The sequence below is a fragment of the Rhinoderma darwinii genome, unplaced genomic scaffold, assembly GCF_050947455.1.
Source record: "Rhinoderma darwinii isolate aRhiDar2 unplaced genomic scaffold, aRhiDar2.hap1 Scaffold_4355, whole genome shotgun sequence".
Classification (NCBI taxonomy): domain Eukaryota; kingdom Metazoa; phylum Chordata; class Amphibia; order Anura; family Rhinodermatidae; genus Rhinoderma; species Rhinoderma darwinii.
In genome coordinates this window covers 105,323-126,173 of record NW_027463848.1, presented here as the reverse complement: position 1 = coordinate 126,173, position 20,851 = coordinate 105,323, and positions in this window count along the sequence as shown.

Genomic DNA, 20,851 nt, shown 5'->3' with positions numbered 1-20,851 from the left:
AAATAAGTATCTACATGTCTATGTGTTAAAAAATCAATCAATATGTGTATAATGGCAGTACATAGATATCTACATATCTATATGTTAAAAAATTCGTAGATGTGTATAAAGTCAATAGTGAAATATATAGAATAATAAGATACATAATTAATACCAGTTACCAATACATTATAAAACATGACAATATATATAATACGTAGATTATACCCGCATGTGTATGTCTAAAGTGCATAGTGTGATCGATAAAGAACCCCACATGGATCTGATGACAGCATCCCCATAGTAGAAAGAGAGCGATAAAGCATATATACAATATAGAAACGATGAGTAGAATGACACCATGCCAGTGGCCAAGGAGCATACATATATAATATCTTCAACGCCTCCAGAGTCCATAGCCTCCAATATCTTCAGCATATATATCTCCAAATATACCTGCATTTCTATATACCTTCAAAAGATAAAGAGTTCATAGAAGAGGGTAGTTAACAAGGTAAGGACTGTATATATATATACATAATAAAATAATAAAACAATATATATTTATTGATTAAAAATAATTAAAAAACCTAGACCCACAGGGAGTCAGTGGTTCAGAGAAATGGAGCGAAACTCAAAGATTCATTGAGGCCTGATGGATACATTGACCCAAGGGTCCAAATCCAACGTGCTTCGCATTGTGCTAATTTTTGCTTAATATTGCCTCCTCTCATATTTGTGACAATATGATCAATGCCCCTCACCTTTAGTTTTGTTGGATCGCAGGAATGATGTACTTTAAAATGTCGCGGTATCGGTTTCAAAGTTTCCATGACTTCCTCATTCGCTGCTCGTCTGATATCGGACATATGCTCCCTCACTCTCACTTTTAGCTCCCTAGAGGTGAGACCAATGTATACTTTAGGGCATGGACATGTTGCATAATACACCACTGCTTTGGTGGTGCATGTTATCGGATGTGTTATAGTATACGTTTTCGTACCTGTAACATTAGGAAAAGTTGTGATCCTCTCGATATTAGGACATGCCACACAATGCCCACAGGGGGAACACCCCCACTTTGCTCCCTTTGATCCAAACGGATATTTTCTCGTAACCGGATCATAGTGACTCCTCACTAAATGATCTTTCAAATTTCTCCCACGTCTTGCTGTTATGCTGGGGTACCTAGTCACATAATTGGTGAGAATTGGGTCTGTGAGCAAAATGGGCCAATACCTTTTGAAAATTTCCCTCATTTGCGGCCACCTCGAGTGATAGTTTGTTATAAACCTCACCTTATTCTGTGTATCTCTCTTCTTCTTAGGAAACAAAAGATCATCTCTATTTGTATACTTGGCCCTGTGATACGCCTTTTTGATGGACCGCATACTATAGCCTCGATCTATGAAACGGTTTTTTAAGTCCTTGGCCTGTTCCTCAAAAATGGTGTCAGAGGAGCATATCCTCCTTATCCTCAGGAATTGCCCGATAGGGATCGCCTGTAGGGTCTGTGGTGGATGGGAGGATGAAAAATGCAGTAAAGAATTAACCGAGGTCTCCTTGCGATACACGTCACTCTGTAAAAAACCATCAATGTCCTTGGTTAATTTAATGTCCAAAAAATCAATGTGCTGACTGTTGGATTTGTACGTAAATTTAAGATTGAGCTGGTTCTTGTTGAGCTCTACCATGAATTTGTCCAGCTCAGAGGCAGTACCCTTCCAAATGACCAGGATGTCATCAATGTACCGTGCCCAAAACAGGATCCGGTCCATTGAATCATCCTGGCCATCTGAGAAAAGGTCCCTCTCCCACAGTCCAAGGAACAGATTGGCATATGAGGGTGCACAAGCAGCCCCCATCGCCGTTCCCTGGAGCTGTAGGTAAAAGTGCCCATTGAAGGTGAAAAAGTTGTGCGTCAAGGTGTATTCCAATAGTTCAGCAAGAAAATCACACATGGATTTTTCCAAATTCGTAGTTGACAGAAAGAATTTAGTGGCCCTAATGCCATCAGCATGCCTAATACTAGTGTAGAGCGATTCAACGTCAATCGCAACTAGCAGCATATCATCGTCAATGCTGATGCCGCTAACTTTCTGAAGAAGATCTGCAGAATCACGAACATATGAAGGAAGGTTTATAACCAAATCCTTCAGGTGGTGGTCAATATATTTACAGCACTTCTCTGTAATACTTCCCCTACCTGAAATTATTGGTCTTCCTGGTGGTATTTTGTCATTATTATGCACTTTAGGGAGTAAATACAGCGTAGGGACAGTAGGTTCAACCGTTGTAAGTGCGGTTAACAAATCCTTATTTATAACATCTTCTTGTAAGGCTTTCGAAAATATCTGCTGCAGTGTAGATCTAAAAGAGGATGAGGGATTGAATGTTAGTTTTTTGTAGCACTGTCTGTCACGCAATTGTCTGTAGGCTTCGGCCTCATACATGTGACAGGGCCATACAACAACATTCCCGCCTTTATCGGCAGCCTTGAATACAACATCCTTCATTTTCTGTAATCTATTTAAGCTTTCACGTTGTAATGTGGTTAGATTATCATGCTTGACATTAGCAGGAATATTTTGAAATTCTAGTGTAACCGCCTTAACAAAAGAATCTACAGCGGGGCACAAACTAAGAGGGGGGAATTTCTTGGATTTCATACGAACACATACTGGGATTTTACCTGAAACAGTAGTATCCTGTTCTTCCAACAATTCCTCAAGAGTCCCTAATGCTTGTTGCTCCTCTGTGGTAGGAAAAAGATCCACATGAGTGGATTTGTGGAACCATTTTTTGTGTATAAGTGACCGACCAAACATGTTGAGATCTTTTACTACAGAGAAAGCATCAAAGCGATTACAAGGTGAGAAAGTAAGACCCTTTTCAATGACCTCTCTGTCTATATCTGAAAAAGTGTGTACAGATAGGTTAATCACCTTTAGGCGATGAGTAGGATCTTGCGTATCTGGTCTCTTCTTGTTTGCCATTTGTCTTTGTGTAAATTTTCTTTTTGGACGTGAGCCAGATGGTTGATTGAAACGAGAGAATGCATTTACTGTTTCACTGAGAGAGGAGATAGAGGATACAGAGGGTGTGCGACTCCGACCACCTATTTTGTTTCTCCTCCATCTGTACACCTGGTTTTGCTGGAAATCTCCAACATCTCTGGTGAACTTTTTAGATTTTGTAGCTTGAATTTCCTTCTCCCATTCGGAGAATTGAACTTCAAGACTTTGTCTAAATCTGGCCATACTATCTACAGATAAGAGTGCAATAAGCTGAGATTGAACATCTTCAATTTCTGCGTCCAGCAAAGCGAGTGTGTCTTGGTTGAGTCCTACCAAGAGTTCCATGAACTTTTTGGAACTATTGTTACAAATATCTTCCCACCTAGTGATGAAAGTTTCATCACTGATTGGAAATGAGGGAAAGATTTTGATCCTAAGACCCCTTGGGATAAGACATCTCTGAATATAATTTTCTAGGAACACTTTGTTCCACCAGACCTTCATGCGTCTATGGAGTAAATTTTTGTATCTATACTGGAGTTCACTCACACTCTCTGAACCACTAAAACCAGACACTGCAGACTCATCTCTAAAAACTTTATCCATCAAGGATCGCCAGGCGCCATCTCTGGCTTTGTAATCCGTGGGTCCCATGGATTACAAAGCCAGAGATGGCGCCTGGCGATCCTTGATGGATCAAGAAACCATTGATGTACTGAATGTGAACACTACTGATCATGTATGTGCATAAATATAAATAGTCTATATATACATCTTTTTTCTTGTTTCTCTTTAATATATGGTCTTACACTATTTAATCTTGGCAAACCTAATACATATATTAATTATGCTCTTTTTTTGCTACATTTATTTATACACATTATGTTTTCTCTTTTACACAACAGTATATGGATACATTTATACATATATATAATTTTTATTTATTTTTGATGTATTCATAATTATGAACATGTTTGACTATTTATTTATTTATATATATATATAGAATTTTCACATACAGTACTTCATACATTTGCATATTCATCACATACATACATACAATGAAATGGTATGGGTTTGTTATTTCTTTATTTACACATATTTTGTCACTTCCTTCACTTAGTAATCCATTAATTATTTATTTATTCAGTTTTTTAGTTTTTTTCGGTCCCTTATTTACATTTCAGTGTATCATCCAAGTGTTTACATGGACCGTCCTCTTGTCAACATTCACACACACTTGCGTTTTTTCTGTCTCTGGTTTCCTTCTTTGTTTCTTCCGTTTCTCCCTTCTCTTCTTTTCTGCTTTTTCTCTTCTTCACAGGTTACATTCATATGTGCCATATTCTTGGTATTAAACTAACATTTATCGTCTCCCGATCCCCTTATCTATATCTACATACATCTATCTCAGTTATCTCTAACTGTTTCATAAGCCTGCTTCTGAACCAGTGGTACGGGGTGAGAGAGGTGTGCGCTAGCTAGGGGTGGGGGAGTGGCTCACTCACTTTCGGCCGGGTCTTCAATCCTGGCTGGACGTGGGCGGCGCTGTCAGACAGCGTCCGCGCACGTCCGCCTCGATGACGCGGTTCACCGGAAGTGGGGCAGTAGCCATCTTGCTACCCCCGGCCTGTCGCCGAAATAACCTCCCATATGACCCACACGGATACCAATCTTCTCTAATCATGTTCAGATATAAGGGAGGGTCCCGCAGGGAAGACGCCACCCCCGGACGAAGGCATCCGCCGAAACGCGCGTCGGGCTTGGCGTCTCCCCCATGCGGCTACATGAATCCGGGTACGTGACATGTTTTATTTACCTAATGCACATGGCCACTTAGATCCAGGTTGTACTGCTCCTCAATCAGTCTCAGCTATACTGCTACATGATATTAACCTATATTTACTGATTACAACTACCAATACCAGCTTATGGTGTTATAGACATCAGAATTACTTGATCACTTGATCTATTCCCTTATATTTATGCTACATGTATCGAGCTGTTCACTGTTAACATTTAACCCTGGGTCTTTGTTATTTAATACCATCATCAGTATCTTTTCATGTATTCCGTGTGGGCTGACGCCCTTTTACACTGTATGACTCATTTTTAACTGTTTGTCTTTCTATCTGTTAATAAAGAAAGTTTTTCTATTACACATTATTTTGAATGTACTTGACCTCTTTCTCTTTAGGTTTCTCTCTCTACGAGACAACATGTAGAGCCCGAACATCAATCATCATCAGCGGCAATACCTTTCCCAAATTTGCCACCTGGATTTAGTTAATTCATTATCATTGCGGAAATTAAAAAAATAAATTTTAAAAACTCTGTTCTTCTGTTTTCTCTTTCACTTCATGTCTTTCCTGCTTTATGGGTAAATAAACAGAGTTATGTGGCTGTGGAGAGGGGAGAGTCTGGGAAAGTCCTGGAGGAGTTCTGATGATGACCATAATGGTTGTCACTCGGCTTTGTAACCATTCTCCATGGAGGAAATTAATTCCCATCAATGGAAATATCTTTTTTAACCCCTTAGTGACCACCAATACGCCTTTTCACGGCGGTCACTAAGGGGCTTTAGGCTAAGGCGCCGCCTTTACACGGCAGCGCTTTAGCCTAATGTAGCGCCAAAATAAATGATCAAAGCTCCGTTCTCTCAGTTACCGGAGGTAGTTGAGGGTTCAGAGCAACAACCAGAGACCATAACGAGTGGTCTCTGGTCACGTGATCGCCGTGATTCGTTAAATCACGGCGGTCACTGCAAAGCGGCAGATCGTTACCCTTTCTCTCTCCTCTCATGGAATAACTCCTTAGAGAGAAAGGGTAATAAGTGTTCCCCAGTATACCCCAGATGAATCACCCCCCCTCCCACGTCTGATTCCCCCCTTCCGATTCCCCCCCTCACACACAAAATGGCGCGCGCATGCACTGTGCATAACCTGCCTGTGTCAGCAGCTGGCACAGAAACCATCAGGGACCGTTGTGACTGGTCCCTGATCAGGTGATCTGTGTGATAAAACCTATCACAGAGATCAAAGACAGTTATTTTAATAACACAGCCAGGACATGGGCTGTGTTTCTCTCTCCTCTCATTGTAGTTGTTCCTTGAGAGGAGAGAGAGATCAGTCTGCGTCCTGTGCTGTAAAAAAAAGTGAAGAAACAAATCACCGCTTTCTAGTATATATATATATATATATATATATATATATATATATAATATAAAATCTAGACTAGCGTTAGTGCTAGTTTAGCGTTAGTGCTAGTTTAGCGTAAGTGGTAGTTTAGGGTTAGTGCTAGTTTAGCATTATTGTTTAGGGCCATAATAGCCGTAAGACTACATTAGGGCTTTATTTTATTACGTCTGTTATAAAAAATAAAAAAAATAATAGTTAGTGTAGTTTTTAGTCCTATAGGGCTGAAATTACGGAGCTATTTTCAGGAGAAAACAGCTCCTGAATTTCAGACGTAATTGATTGTACTCGCGTTTTTCGCGGCGGAAATTACGTTCGTAATTGGAGCTGTTTTTGAATGGTGCCAATGAAAAACGGCTCCATTTACGTCTCAAGGAGTGACAGGCACCTCTTTGACACGGGCGTCTTTTTACTCGCCGTCTTTTGACAGCGGCGCGTAAAAAAACAGCCGGTGTGCACAGAACATCGTAAAACCCATTCAAATGAATGGGCAGATGTTTGCCGGCGCTTTGGAGCCTTATTTTTGGACGTAATTCGAGGTGTAAAACACCCGAATTACGTCCGTAAATAAGGTGTGTGAGCCCAGCCTTAGGGTTCTTATAGGACTTATAGGGCATATATATATATATACTGTACATACATACATACATACATATCTATAAATATAATGTCTCAGAGACTGTACAGCGCGAAGCAAGCCTACGCCTTGCTATGTTCCAACAGTTCTGAAAGTGAAACGAGCTTGCATTCTTTTGGCCAAAACGACAACTAATACCCCATGTTTTTTCATGGTTACTTACATTGTACATACCTTTTTTTCAGGACGCGCCCGGGTCTTATGATGCTGGGATAGCCTGGTGTGCGGATGTTTGGCACTGCATGCAGGGCAGCCCGCTCTCTTACAGTATGGGCATTATAAATAGGCTGCTATTCGGCTATATATGCTGTGCCTCACTATCCAAACACTATGCCTCCATGTTTTACACACTACACTCACGTTTTGTTTCACTCACAGCCCTGATTTCTACACACTACACTTAGTCATGTCCCCTATACCTCACATGTACACTATACACAGTACTTTATTATTTATTTATTATTATTATACATTTACTTCCATGCCCAACACACCACTCCCCTCAAGGTTAGTGGGAGCGGCTATCATTATTTAAACACACCTGGGCACTTTCCTTCAACAGCATTCTCTGACCTGGTTGCGTCCTGTTTGGAACGGGTTTTTTTACCCACCACCTAATCTGTGAATATGGCCTTTTCTGTGGTTTTAATTACATTCTATGTCCCATTTTTTTGCATATCTGAGAGTGAAACTGACACCGCTTCAGAACTTTTTCCCGACAGTGACGATTCCTATTCTACCGCTGAACCCCATAGTCCTATGGTGGTAGATACAGCAGTCGCTATAGAGGAGTACCTCGGTAACAGTGATCATAATATAGTTACATTTTACCTATACTGTAAAAAACAAACGCAGGCTGGGAGGGCAAAAACATTTAATTTTAAGAAAGCCAATTTCCCCAGGATGAGGGCTGCAATTCAGGATATAGACTGGGAAGAACTAATGTCAAATAATGGAACAAATGATAAATGGGAGATTTTCAAATCTACTTTGAGTTATTATAGTGCAAAATTTATTCCTACAGGTAACAAGTATAAACGACTCAAATTAAACCCCACATGGCTTACACCTTCTGTGAAAGGGGCAATACATGACAAAAAAAGGGCATTTAAAAAATACAAATCTGAGGGTACAGCTGTAGCCTTTGTAAAATATAAAGAGCTTAATAAAATCTGTAAAAATGTAATAAAATTAGCAAAAATACAAAATGAAAGGCAGGTGGCCAAGGATAGTAAAACAAATCCCCAAAAATTCTTCAAGCATATAAATGCAAAAAAGCCCAGGTCTGAACATGTAGGACCCCTAGATAATGGTAATGGGGAGTTGGTCACAGGGGATCAAGAGAAGGCAGAGTTACTAAATGGGTTCTTTAGCTCTGTATATACAACTGAAGAAGGAGCAGCTGATGTAGCCGCTGCCAGTGCTGTTAATATATCAGTTGATATACTGAATTGGATGAATGTAGAGATGGTCCAAGCTAAATTAAATAAAATAAATGTGGACAAGGCCCCGGGACCAGATGGGTTACACCCTAGAATTCTTAAAGAGCTTAGTTCAGTTATTTCTGTCCCCCTTTTCATAATATTCAGAGAATCTCTAGTGACTGGTATAGTGCCAAGGGACTGGCGCAGGGCAAATGTGGTGCCTATTTTCAAAAAGGGCTCTATGTCTTCCCTGGGTAATTATAGACCAGTAAGCTTAACATCCATTGTGGGGAAAATGTTTGAGGGGCTATTGAGGGACTATATACAGGATTATGTGACAATAAATAGCATTATAAGTGACAGCCAGCACGGTTTTACTAAGGACAGAAGTTGTCAAACTAACCTGATCTGTTTTTATGAAGAGGTGAGCAGAAGTCTAGACAGAGGGGCCGCTGTGGATTTAGTGTTTTTGGACTTTGCAAAGGCATTTGACACTGTCCCCCATAGACGCCTAATGGGTAAATTAAGGACTATAGGTTTAGAAAATATAGTTTGTAATTGGATTGAGAATTGGCTCAAGGACCGTATCCAGAGAGTTGTGGTCAATGATTCCTACTCTGAATGGTCACCGGTTATAAGTGGTGTACCCCAGGGTTCAGTGCTGGGACCCCTATTATTCAACTTATTTATTAATGATATAGAGGATGGGATTAATAGCACTATTTCTATTTTTGCAGATGACACCAAGCTATGTAATATAGTTCAGTCTATGGAAGATGTTCATGAATTACAGGCAGATTTAAACAAACTAAGTGTTTGGGCGTCCACTTGGCAGATGAAGTTTAATGTAGATAAATGTAAAGTTATGCATCTGGGTACCAACAACCTGCATGCATCATATGTCCTAGGGGGAGCTACACTGGCGGATTCACTTGTTGAGAAGGATCTGGGTGTACTTGTAAATCATAAACTCAATAACAGCATGCAGTGTCAATCAGCTGCTTCAAAGGCCAGCAGGATATTGTCGTGTATTAAAAGGCATGGACTCGCGGGACAGGGATGTAATATTACCACTTTACAAAGCATTAGTGAGGCCTCATCTGGAATATGCAGTCCAGTTCTGGGCTCCAGTTCATAGAAAGGATGCCCTGGAGTTGGAAAAAATACAAAGAAGAGCAACGAAGCTAATAAGGGGCATGGAGAATTTAAGTTATGAGGAAAGATTGAAAGAATTAAACCTATTTAGCCTTGAAAAAAGACGACTAAGGGGGGACATGATTAACTTATATAAATATATTAATGGCACATACAAAAAATATGGTGAAATCCTGTTCATTGTAAAACCCCCTCAAAAAACAAGGGGGCACTCCCTCCGTCTGGAGAAAAAAAGGTTCAAGCTGCAGAGGCGACAAGGCTTCTTTACAGTGAGAACTGTGAATCTATGGAATAGCCTACCGCAGGAGCTGGTCACAGCAGGGACAGTAGATGCTGCAAAAAAAGGGTTAGATAATTTCCTAGAACAAAAAAATATTAGCTCCTATGTGTAGAAATTTTTCCTTCCCTTTTCCCTTCCCTTGGTTGAACTTGATGGACATGTGTCTTTTTTCAGCCGTACTAACTATGTAACTATGTATATACTCAAGAATGTGGAACCCCACAAGTGTCCCAGAAATGAAAAAAAATTTAGGCATTACCCTCAATATGTGGTTTGGTTAAAAAAAAACATCTGTCCGGTCCTACTGGACTTCTAGTGCTGTCCACGCTACCCCTGTATTTGCAGCAGTGATGTCCAGAAACCGCTATGAGGCCCTAATGCGGTTCATGCATTTTACCGACAATTCCCAAGTCCCCCCAAGAAGTGACCCAGCCTATGATCGGCTTAATAAATTAAGGCCATTAATCACCCTTCTAAATGATTAATTTCTAATTTTGTACACCGCTGACAAAAATTGGTCTGTAGATGAATGGCACATGAGCTTCAAAGGCCGGCTTTCTTTTCGTCAATTCATCCCTTCCAAACGAGCCAGATATGGGGTGAAATTATACAAAGTGTGTGAGAGCACAACGGGTTACACCTGCGGTTTTAAAATATATGAAGGCAGGGACCGCCAAATTCATATCCCAGGCTTCCCAGAAACTATTGGCATCTCTGGCAAAATAGTGTGGATCCTAATGGAGCCATTTCTGCACAAGGGGTACTACGTCTATACAGACAACTTTTATACAGGTGCTGCCCTTTATAAAGCCCTCCATGCTGCAAATACAGGGGCCTGTGGGACAGTACGGAAGAACAGAGTGGGATTCCCACAACAGTTGGTGTCCAGGCATTTGGAAACAGGAATATTCATGGCCCTTGCAAGTGAGGAATTACTTGCAGTGAAGTGGACCGACAGGAAGGATGTCTACATGCTGTCCACCGTACACACGGACACCACTGTGGCAATTAGGGAGAGAGGGCTACCACTGCAAGCAGAAACCTGTCTGTGTAACAGACTACAACAAATTTATGGGGGGTGTAGACCTTTCCGACCAGGTGCTTCAGCCTTACCTGGTGAAGAGCAAAAATAAGGCCTGGTACAAAAAGGTAGCAATCTACCTCATCCGGGTTGCTACCTAAAACAGTTTTGTTATTTTCAAAAAGGAACGCTCACTTTTCTTCAATTTCAGGAGAAGGTCATTGAGCATCTCCTTTTTGAGTCCACTATACCTGCACAATCCTGTGAATCTAAGGATATGCGCAGGCTTTCAGAGCGCCACTTTTTACACCTTCCACTGAGACCCAAAAATATCCCCAAAAAAAGGTGCCGGGTATGTAGCAAGCATGGCAGGATGAGGGATACCCACTTTTATTGCCCCATGTGTCCATCAAAACCAGCCCTTTGTAACTGTTTAGAAACCTTTCACACGGTTTCAAATTACTAGCATTTAACACAAAAAAAAATGGGTGGGGGGGTATTTTTAGGGAGTCAATTTCTTTATATTTTCTTTTTAGTTTGTGGGCTTTCCAAGTCGGGATTATTTCTTGTGGAAGAGGTTGTAGAGCACATATTTTTCAGACCCGTGAAACAAATTTTACCCCTTATGATTTTTTTTTATTTATTTGTGGGTGATTAAGTCATAGAATTAATTTTCCAGTACAAAATCCCACATCCACAATTTTTTTATTTTGACTGTTCTCATGACTATGTCCTGAAACAAACAGCTGTTACATTCCTAATTCTGTACCCGGATACGGGAATGATCTTTTTTTTATTTGGAGGATCTCTAATAATCGAGCTGTTCCTTATCAATACACCATGGGCTTTGTTACAGTTCTTCTGGAAATACTGACATCATTTTGGGGTTTAGTGATCCTTTACTGTTCCTATAGATGGTTTTGGGCACTGCCCCTCTATATATTCTGTAGGTGATTGGTTGTTTTGTGCACATAGCGGTTCCTATCTTGCCGGGCAGGGGCCTGTTATGGTGTACCGCGTCACTTGGCACATTCGTCCCTCATAAGGATTGATGGAGCCAAAGAGACGTTGCACAACCAGTTACAGAAAAGAAAAAAGCTTGTCATGATAGCCCTGCAGGTGTTCTTCTACCTAGTGAACAGACTCGCGTTTGCAACATAGTTGGATACATTTTCCTCCATTTGTATATATTGCCCTTCACTCCAGTACAGATTATTTTTTCCGCTATAATTTGTTACACATCAGACCAGAACGCTATTCACAACGGCATCAGAATGATACAAATGTCTAAAAACTGCTTTGTTAGCAAGACATTGTCTATATGACTGTCAAATGCATTTCTAGGCACATGCCTCCCTTATTAGAAAATAGCGTCGCTTTTCTTCTGTACGGCCCCCCAAGATAAGAATGCAATATATTTCTAACACAGCAGCCGATTTACACAGATATATTTTTCTATCACTTCATTTAAAAAAATGTATTAAACATTTGCATAAAACAATATATATCCTGATTATCTGAGAATTCCCATTAATTCATCCTTTTTACATTTTTGCGTTGTGTATCTCTACACCCCTAGATAAATACCTTAAAGGACCAGTGTCACGAAAAAAAATTTTAACGACACATACAGACATGGAATACGGCACATACAGTCCCATAGTGAATGCGAACGGGGCCCGTTCCATCCACTATGCTGTACGCCGTCTGTGTGGGAACGGCGCATGCGCCGCTCCCACATAGTCCAAGTTGAACTGTGTGACGTCCGCCGCCATTTTCTTGTGGACCGGAAGTCGCGGCCGGACAGTAAGATTACTACTTCCGGTCGCGGCTTCCGGACTTGTGCACTTGGAGCGGAGGTAGCAGACGGAGCGGACGGACCGGAGGGAAGGGCGGCGGCAGGAGCAGGTAAGTTATTTCTATGTATGTACGTGTTTTACTGTGTATTTACTACTGTGTGTTAACCTACTACACTGTGTGTTAGCTCAAAAAATGGCGACACACAGTGTAGGAGGTTTGACCGTTCAATCCCCTCGTTTTTCCCGGCACTAGCCAGGATAAAGGAGGGGGGATTCTGAGAGCTCACTAGAGCGAGTGAGTTTTCTCAAATTTTGCAGCATAAAGCAATGTGGTTGCTTTACCACATGCAATGCTGCAATTTTGGGAATTGCTCCATCTAGTGACCAGCACTGGGAAATATTATAAATTAGAATCTAATTTATAATATTTCCTGACTCGTGAAAAAAATAAAAAAAAATAGAACAATGTTTAATACACGAATACACTAAATTGTTTAACTAAAAAAAAAAAAAATTTTTTTCTAGCAACACATTCCCTTTAACCCCTTCCCGCTCCTGGACGTACTATTAGATCATGGTAACTATAGCATTCGCGCTCCATGACCTAATAGTACGTCTCGGGAGTAACGGCCGTTTCGGCCGTCCTCCCGACACATACAGGAGCTGTGACAGCTCCTGTCTTGTTCAGCAGCTGTCACAGCTCCTACAGCGGGGACCGATCGCTGTGTCCCCGCTGATTAACCCCTTAAAAGCCGCGTTCTATAGAGATTGCGGCTTTTTAGGGGTTAAGCTGCCATCGCCGGCCTGCTACACGATAGCGGGCGGCGATGGTAACTATGGCAACCGGACAGCAAACAATGGCGTCTGGCTATGCCATAGACGGAAGCCTAGTGGTTCCTGACAACGTCAGGACCCGCTATGCTTGCTGTCAGTGAGTAGCTGACAGTTCTAATACACTGCATTTCGCATGTAGTGCAGTGTATTAGAATAGCGATCAGGGCCTCCTGCCCTCAAGTCCCCTAGTGGGACAAAGTAATACAGTAAAAAAAAAGTTAAAAAAAGATGTGTAAAAATAAGAAAATAAAAGTTTTAAAAGTATTAGGCTGGGTTCACACGACCTATTTTCAGACGTAAACGAGGCGTATTATGCCTCGTTTTACGCCTGAAAATAGGGCTGCAATACGTCGGCAAACATCTGCCCATTCATTTAAATGGGTTTGCCGATGTACTGTGCAGACAACCTGTAATTTACGCGTCGTCTTTTGACAGCTGTCAAACGACGACGCATAAATGGACTGCCTCGGCAAAGAAGTGCAGGGCACTTCTTTGCCACGTAATTTGAGCTGTTCTTCATTGAACTCAATGAAGCACAGCTCAAGATTTACGAGCGTCTCAGACGGCTCGCAAAATGCGAGGAGGAGCATTTACGAGTGTAACGAGGCAGCTGTTTTCTCTTGAAAACAGTCTGCCTTTTCACACGTAAATGACAGCTAGCGTGTGAACATACCCTTAAAAGTAAAAATCCCCCTTTTTACCTTATCAGTCATTTATTATTAATAAAAATATATAAACAAACAAATAAACTATACATAATTGGTATCGCCGCGTCCGAAACGGCCTGAACTACAAAATTATTTCGTTATTTATCTCGCACGGTGAACGCCGTAAATGAAAATAATAATAAACCGTACCACAATCACAATTGTTTGGTCCCTTCACCTCCCAAAAAATGGAATAAAAAGAGATCAAAAAGTCGCATGTACCTAAAAATGGTACTGATCGAAACTACAGTTTGTTACGCAAAAAATAAGTCCTCGCACGGCTTTATTGATTGAAAAATAAAAAAGTTCTGGCTCTTAGAATAAGGTAACACAAAAAGTGAATGATTTTTTATCAAACGTATTTTATTGTGCAAACGCCATAAGACATAAAAAAAAACTATAAACATTTGGTATCGCCGTAATCGTATCGCCACGCAGAATAAAGTGAATATGCCATTTATAGCGCACGGTGCAAGCTGTAAAAAAAATAGAATAAAAAAACAATAGTAGAATTGCTGTTTTTTAGTCACCACGCCACCTAAAAATAGAATAAAAACTGATCAAAAAGTCGCATGCACCCCAAGAAAACTACAATGGATTCCTCAAGGGGTCTAGTTTCCAAATTGGGGTCACTTTTGGGGGGTTTCCACTGTTTTGGCACCACAAGACCTCTTCAAACCGGACATGGTGCCTAATAAAAAAGAGGTCTCATAATCCATTGGGTGCTCCTTTGCTTCGGAGGCCGGTGCTTCAGTCCATTACCGCACTAGGGCCACATGTGGGATATTTCTCAAAACTGCAGAATCTGGACAATACGTATTAAGTTGCGTTTCTCTGATAAATCCAATTGTGTTGTAAAAAAAATGGAATAAAGAGGATTTTCTGACAAAAAAAAAATGTAAACTTCACCTCTACTTTGCTCTAAATTTCTGTGAAACACCTAAAGGGTTCATAAACTTTCTAAATGCTTTTGTGAATACTTTGAGGTGTCTAGTTTCTAAAATGGGGTGTTTGATAGGGGTTTCTAATATATGGGCCCCTCAAAGCAACTTCAGAACTGAACTGTAACCTAAAAAAATAAATGAATGAGGCAATACTTTGCTTCTTACATTATACTGATAATGAGCCGTGCCCACCCCGAGATGACCCCAGTTTTGACCGTTTGTATAAACGGAGACCCCTATTAGACCGTTTCAGTGCCCAGTTTTCCCAAGCATTCATCCCCAAGAAGTGTATTTCTATTGATGAGTCCCTGGTACATTTTAAAGGGAGGGTTCAATTCAGCGAGTACCTGCCGGGTAAGAGGGCAAGGTATGGCGTGAAGATGTCTAAGCTGTGCGAGAGTGCATCAGGGTATACCTACAGGTTTAGGATATATGAAGGAAAGGCCACCCCCAAACCAGACTGCATGCTGGACTACAATAGGTACATGGGAGGGATGGACTTGTCAGATCAAATCCTGAAGCCCTAGAGCGCCATGCGGTGTGGTATAAGAAGCTGGCCGGGCACATCATACAGATGGCTTTGTACAATGCGTACGTGCTACGTCGATGTGCAGGCCAGAGGGGAACTTTCCTGGAATTTCAAGAGGTGATTATCAAGAACCTAATCTTTAGGGACCAAGAAGGAGGGGGGGGGCACCCAGTACTTCTGGAAGCGGGGCCACACGCATCGTACCAGGGCGGCAACACTTTCCAGGAGAAGTTCCCCAAACTGGCAAGAAGGGAAAAAGTCAAAAGAGGTGCAAAGTCTGCTATAAGGGATGACACAATATATCAATGTGACACGTGTCCCGAATAACCAGAGCTCTGTATGAAAGAGTGTTTTAAAATTTATCATACATCCCTTGGTTTATAATTTACCCCAATTTTACTTACCCTGATGCACTCCGCACAGCTTATCCCCCCTTCGTCTTTCCCCTCTGAGCCCTGCTGTGTGCCCAGGCAGCTGATAACAGCTACATGTAGGGTATTGCCATACCCGGGAGAACCCACATTACAGTTTATGGGGTGTAGGTCTCCGGTCAAAATGCTCACTACACCTCTAGATGAATGCCTTATGGGTGTAGTTTTTAAAACGGGGTCACTTCTTGCAGGTTTCAACTGTACTGGTACCTCAGGTGCTTCTGCATACATGACTTCGCACTAGAAAATCCCCAGTAGGCCAAATGGTGGTCCTTTCCTTCTGAGCCCTCCCATGGGCCCAAACGGCAGTTTATCACCACAAATGGGGTATTGCGGCACTCAGAACAAATTGCGCAACAGAATGGGGTATTTTGTTTCTTGTGAAAATAAGAAATTTTCAGCCAAAACTACATATTATTTGAAAAAAATAATTTTGTTTTCATTCCCAGCCCAATTCAAATAAGTTCTGTGAAAAAACTATGGGGTCAAAATGGTCACAACACCCATAAATGAATTCCTTGAGGGGTGTAGTTTCCAAAATGGGGTCACTTCTGGTGGGTTTCCATTGCTTTGATACCTCTGGGGCTCTGCAAATGTGACATGGCACCCGAAAACCAAACCAGCAAAATCTGCACTCCAAAGAACACACAGCGCTCCTTCCCTTCTGAGGCCTCCCATGAGCCCAAACGGCAGTTTATCACCACAAATGGGGTATTGCTGCACTCAGGAGAAATTGGGCAACAAAATTGAGTATTTTGTTCCCTGTGAAAATAAGAAATTTTGATCACAAATGACATTTTATTGGAAAAAATGTCATTTTTTTCATTTCACAGCCCAATTCAAATACGTGCTGTGAAAAAACTGTGCGGTCAAAATGGTAACAACAACCATAAATGAATTCCTTGAGGGGTGTAGTTTCCAAAATGGGGTCACTATTGGGGGATTCCTACTGTTTTGGCACCTCAACACCTCTTCAAACCTGGCATGCTGCCTAAAATATATTCTAATAAAAAAGAGGCCTCAGAATGCACTAGGTGCTTCTTTGCTTCTAGGGCTTGTGTTTTAGTCCACGTGCGCAGTAGAGCCACATGTGGGACATTTCTAAAAACTGTAGAATCTGGACAATACATATTTAGTAGTGTTTCTCTGGTAAAACCTTCTGTGTTACAGAAAAAAATGAATAAAATCGAAATTCAGCAAGAAAAATGAAATTTGCAAATTTCACCTCCACTTTGCTTTAATTCCTGTGAAATGCCTGAAGGGTTAAAAAACTTTCTAAATGCTGTTTTGCATACTTTGAGGGGTCTAGTTTTAAAAATGGGGTGTTTTATCAGGGTTTCTAATACATAGGCCCCTCAACGCCACTTCAGAACTCAAGAGGTACCTTAAAAAAAAGGCTTTTGAAATTTTCTTAAAAATATGAGAAATTGCTGTTTATGTTCTAAGCCTTGTAACGTCCAAGAAAAATAAAAGAATGTTCAAAAAACGATGCCAATCTAAAGTAGACATATGGGAAATGTGAACTAGTTACTATTTTGGGTGGTATAACCGTCTGTTTTACAAGCAGATGCATTTAAATTCTGAAAAATGCTATTTTTTCAAAATTTTCTCTAAATTTTGCAATTTTTCACCAATAAACACTGAATATATCGACCAAATTTTACCACGAACATGAATGTGTCACGAGAAAACAATCTCAGAATCGCTTGGGTAGGTTTAAGCATTCCGACGTTATTACCACATAAAGTGAAATATGTCAGATTTGAAAAATGGGCTCTGAGTGTAACGACGGGGGTAGGGAAACGAACGAGTGAGCCCTAATCTACCCGCCACTCTGTCCCTGCCTACTTGCAATGACCCGCCCTAGGCGACGGGGTACAACTGGGCGGCGGTCCCTACGCTCAGTAAGTGCACGAGACAAACATAAAAGGAAATACAAAGCAAAGGGAAAGGGGCAGTTGCCCACGGAAACACCGTGAGCAACCAGAGAGGTGAAAGAGCCAAGTCAAACCAGGAGAGCACGAGGTACCAAACGCAGAGCAGGAGAGTAGTCAGTAAGCCAGGGTCAGTATGGAGCAGGATCAAATAGTTAGGAGCTGTAGCTGGGCCAGGAAACCACACGAAAAGAATCACAAGCAAAGGAGGAACAGGAAAGGCAGGTATAAATAGACAGAGGGCGGGAGCTAGCTCCATCTGGCCAGGCTGCGATAGGCTCTCCCACTCCTAAGCCTGCCATCCTGAGTGATGGAAGATGGAGTCAGTCTCAGAGACGTAGATTCAGGTGCAGACTGATTACCTATGGGAGTTAACCCCGAAGCTGTGCCTGGCAGATCCTTTACACTGAGCCTTAAGGCCAAAACTAGGCTGCGTCCTTAAGGGGTTAAGGGGTCTAGTGTATCCAGGCAGCGTATTAGGGCCACACTGGGGGCATTTTTGAACACAGGAGAAATAGGGTGATAGATTTTGGGGTGTGTTTCTTCATTCTCATGTTCACTTTACAAAGAAATATGTCTTTAAAATGACATTTGTAGAAAAAGTGTTTTTTTTTTATTTTGCACCTGTTTTGCATGAATTCTTACAAAAAAGCTGTGGGGGTCAAAATACTTACTACACACCTTAATAAATACCTTAAGGGGTGTAGTTTTATGTTGTAATTTTTGGTGGTTTCCATCATTCAGACACCTATGAGCCTCTGAAAACATGGCTTGGTGCAGGAAAAAAAAATGTACTTCAAAACGTATTAAATTATTATAACAGTTGTAAGTCTCCTAAATTGCTAAAAAAAAATATATTTATTTTTTTCAAAACTGCTTCTAAAATAGAAGTACTTGCAAAAAGACAAAAAAAAGAGAAGAGACGGCGCTCCCTAAAGTGATAACGTACAGATGACAAAATTCAATTGTAGAAGATGAAATGGAGCTCACCTTTTTAAGTTGTGCTATGTCGTTAGCACAACTTAACTTTTGCGCTTCTAAGATGTTTATTCCTTTTTGGACTTGGTCACACTGTGCTTGCCTCTGGAGCTGTAACCGCGTCGAGTGGATACGTGTAGGAAACCTCTTCCTCGTGATTTTCAAGGAAACGAACTTTGGAAAAAAAGAAGCTCCTTGGAATGGGCAAATATGTGTTCACAGGTATTGTTTCTTATTTAATTTGTGTAATTGTGTCTGAATTTATGCTGTCCTCTTGTTCTATATTAGGAATGGATTGCTTTGTTATAGAAAACATTTCTATCATTGTACCTATTGGTTCGCATTCATTGATTTGTTAATTGTCGGGAAAGAAGCTCTTATATTTTGCTGCATGTCCGCGAGGGATATTCATATTAGATCTTTTGAGGTTTTATCTCTGTCAACTCATCTGATGTTTGTTTTTTATGATGTAGAAGTTATTAAACAATGTCTTTTAAAATATTTTGTTTATGTTTTATTCTATTTTGAGCTATTCGTAAATTCCGATAATTTATCACTTGCTAAGAATATGTGAAATTCTTTTTCTATATCTTATTTTTCTGATTTAAACTAGATCTATTTTTTCATTGAGTCCATTTGGACTCAACGTTTCAAATTTAAATATCCAGAACGATTCACGTTTGTTCAGGAGGGAAATTCGGTTATGTATTTTGGGGTTTATTTGCTCAATAGGGGAGATTTTTATATTATTAAAATTTGATGCATGATTATATAGCAGATGTCTTGAAAGGCTATGTTTTAAAAACCCATTTTTAGCATTAAAACGGTGACCATTTAGTCTACTTCTCAATGTCTGGGTTGTTCTCCCGACATATTGTAATCCACACTCACATTCGATCATATAGACTACATGATCGGTTTCACAGGTCATAAAAGGTGTTTATTTGGAACGTTTCTTTCGTCACGTTTGACATGACCTGTGATTTACTTGCATTTATGCTTAGACAGCATAAGCAATTTCTTTTTCCACATTTATAAATACATGCAGGTTTAAGATGATGGTTAGAGATGGAAAAAGAGGTATTTAACCTCAGTCTGTTGGGTGACAATATATTTTTAATTGTTCTCCCTCGACGGAATGTTATACCTGGTTTTGGGGGAATAATCTTATTCAAAATTGGGTCATTTTGAAGTATGCTCCAATGTTTTTGTAATGAGCCTCTGATGGCGTTGTGCTCATGATTAAAAGTTGTGATAAAGTTGTTAGAATAATTATTCGTCGGGATTTCTTTATTGTGTTTTTCATGTACTTTTTCTAATAAGCATACTTCTTGGGAAGTATCCAGATTTCTTTGGTACGCATGCTTAATCAGGTTTTGAGGGTACCCTTTCTCTTCAAACCTTTCTTTGAGAATTTTGGATTGTTCTTTATATATTTCTATTGAAGAACAGTTCTTTCTTATCCTTCTGAATTGGCTATGTGGGATATTTGTTGTCCATCGCTTATAATGTGCACTTTTAAAATTCAAGAAACTGTTTTTGTCAATATACTTAAAATGTGTTTTCGTTATGAATTTGTTGTCAAAATGACAAATTTCTAGGTCTAAAAATACTATTCTTTCTTTAGATATACTTTGTGTGAATTGAATTCCCCATGAATTTTTATTTACATTTTTTATAAAACTATTAGCTTCTTCATCAGTACCTGACCAGATAAGAAAGAGATCGTCTATATATCTGCGATAATAGACAATTTTTTTTCTATACATGTGTTCATTCTCTATGTTTTCAGATTCTAAGTGACCCTAAACTTTTGAACGGTAGTGTACATTTTTCCTCAGAGTGGAAAGAATACATGACTATATGTTCTAGGGGTATGATGTAACGTCTTTTTACAAAAAGAACGTCACTATCAGACCATTTTTCTAAACTCCTCAATATTACATGGGTCAAGCTAGAATTATACAAAAAACATCCGGACTTTTAAA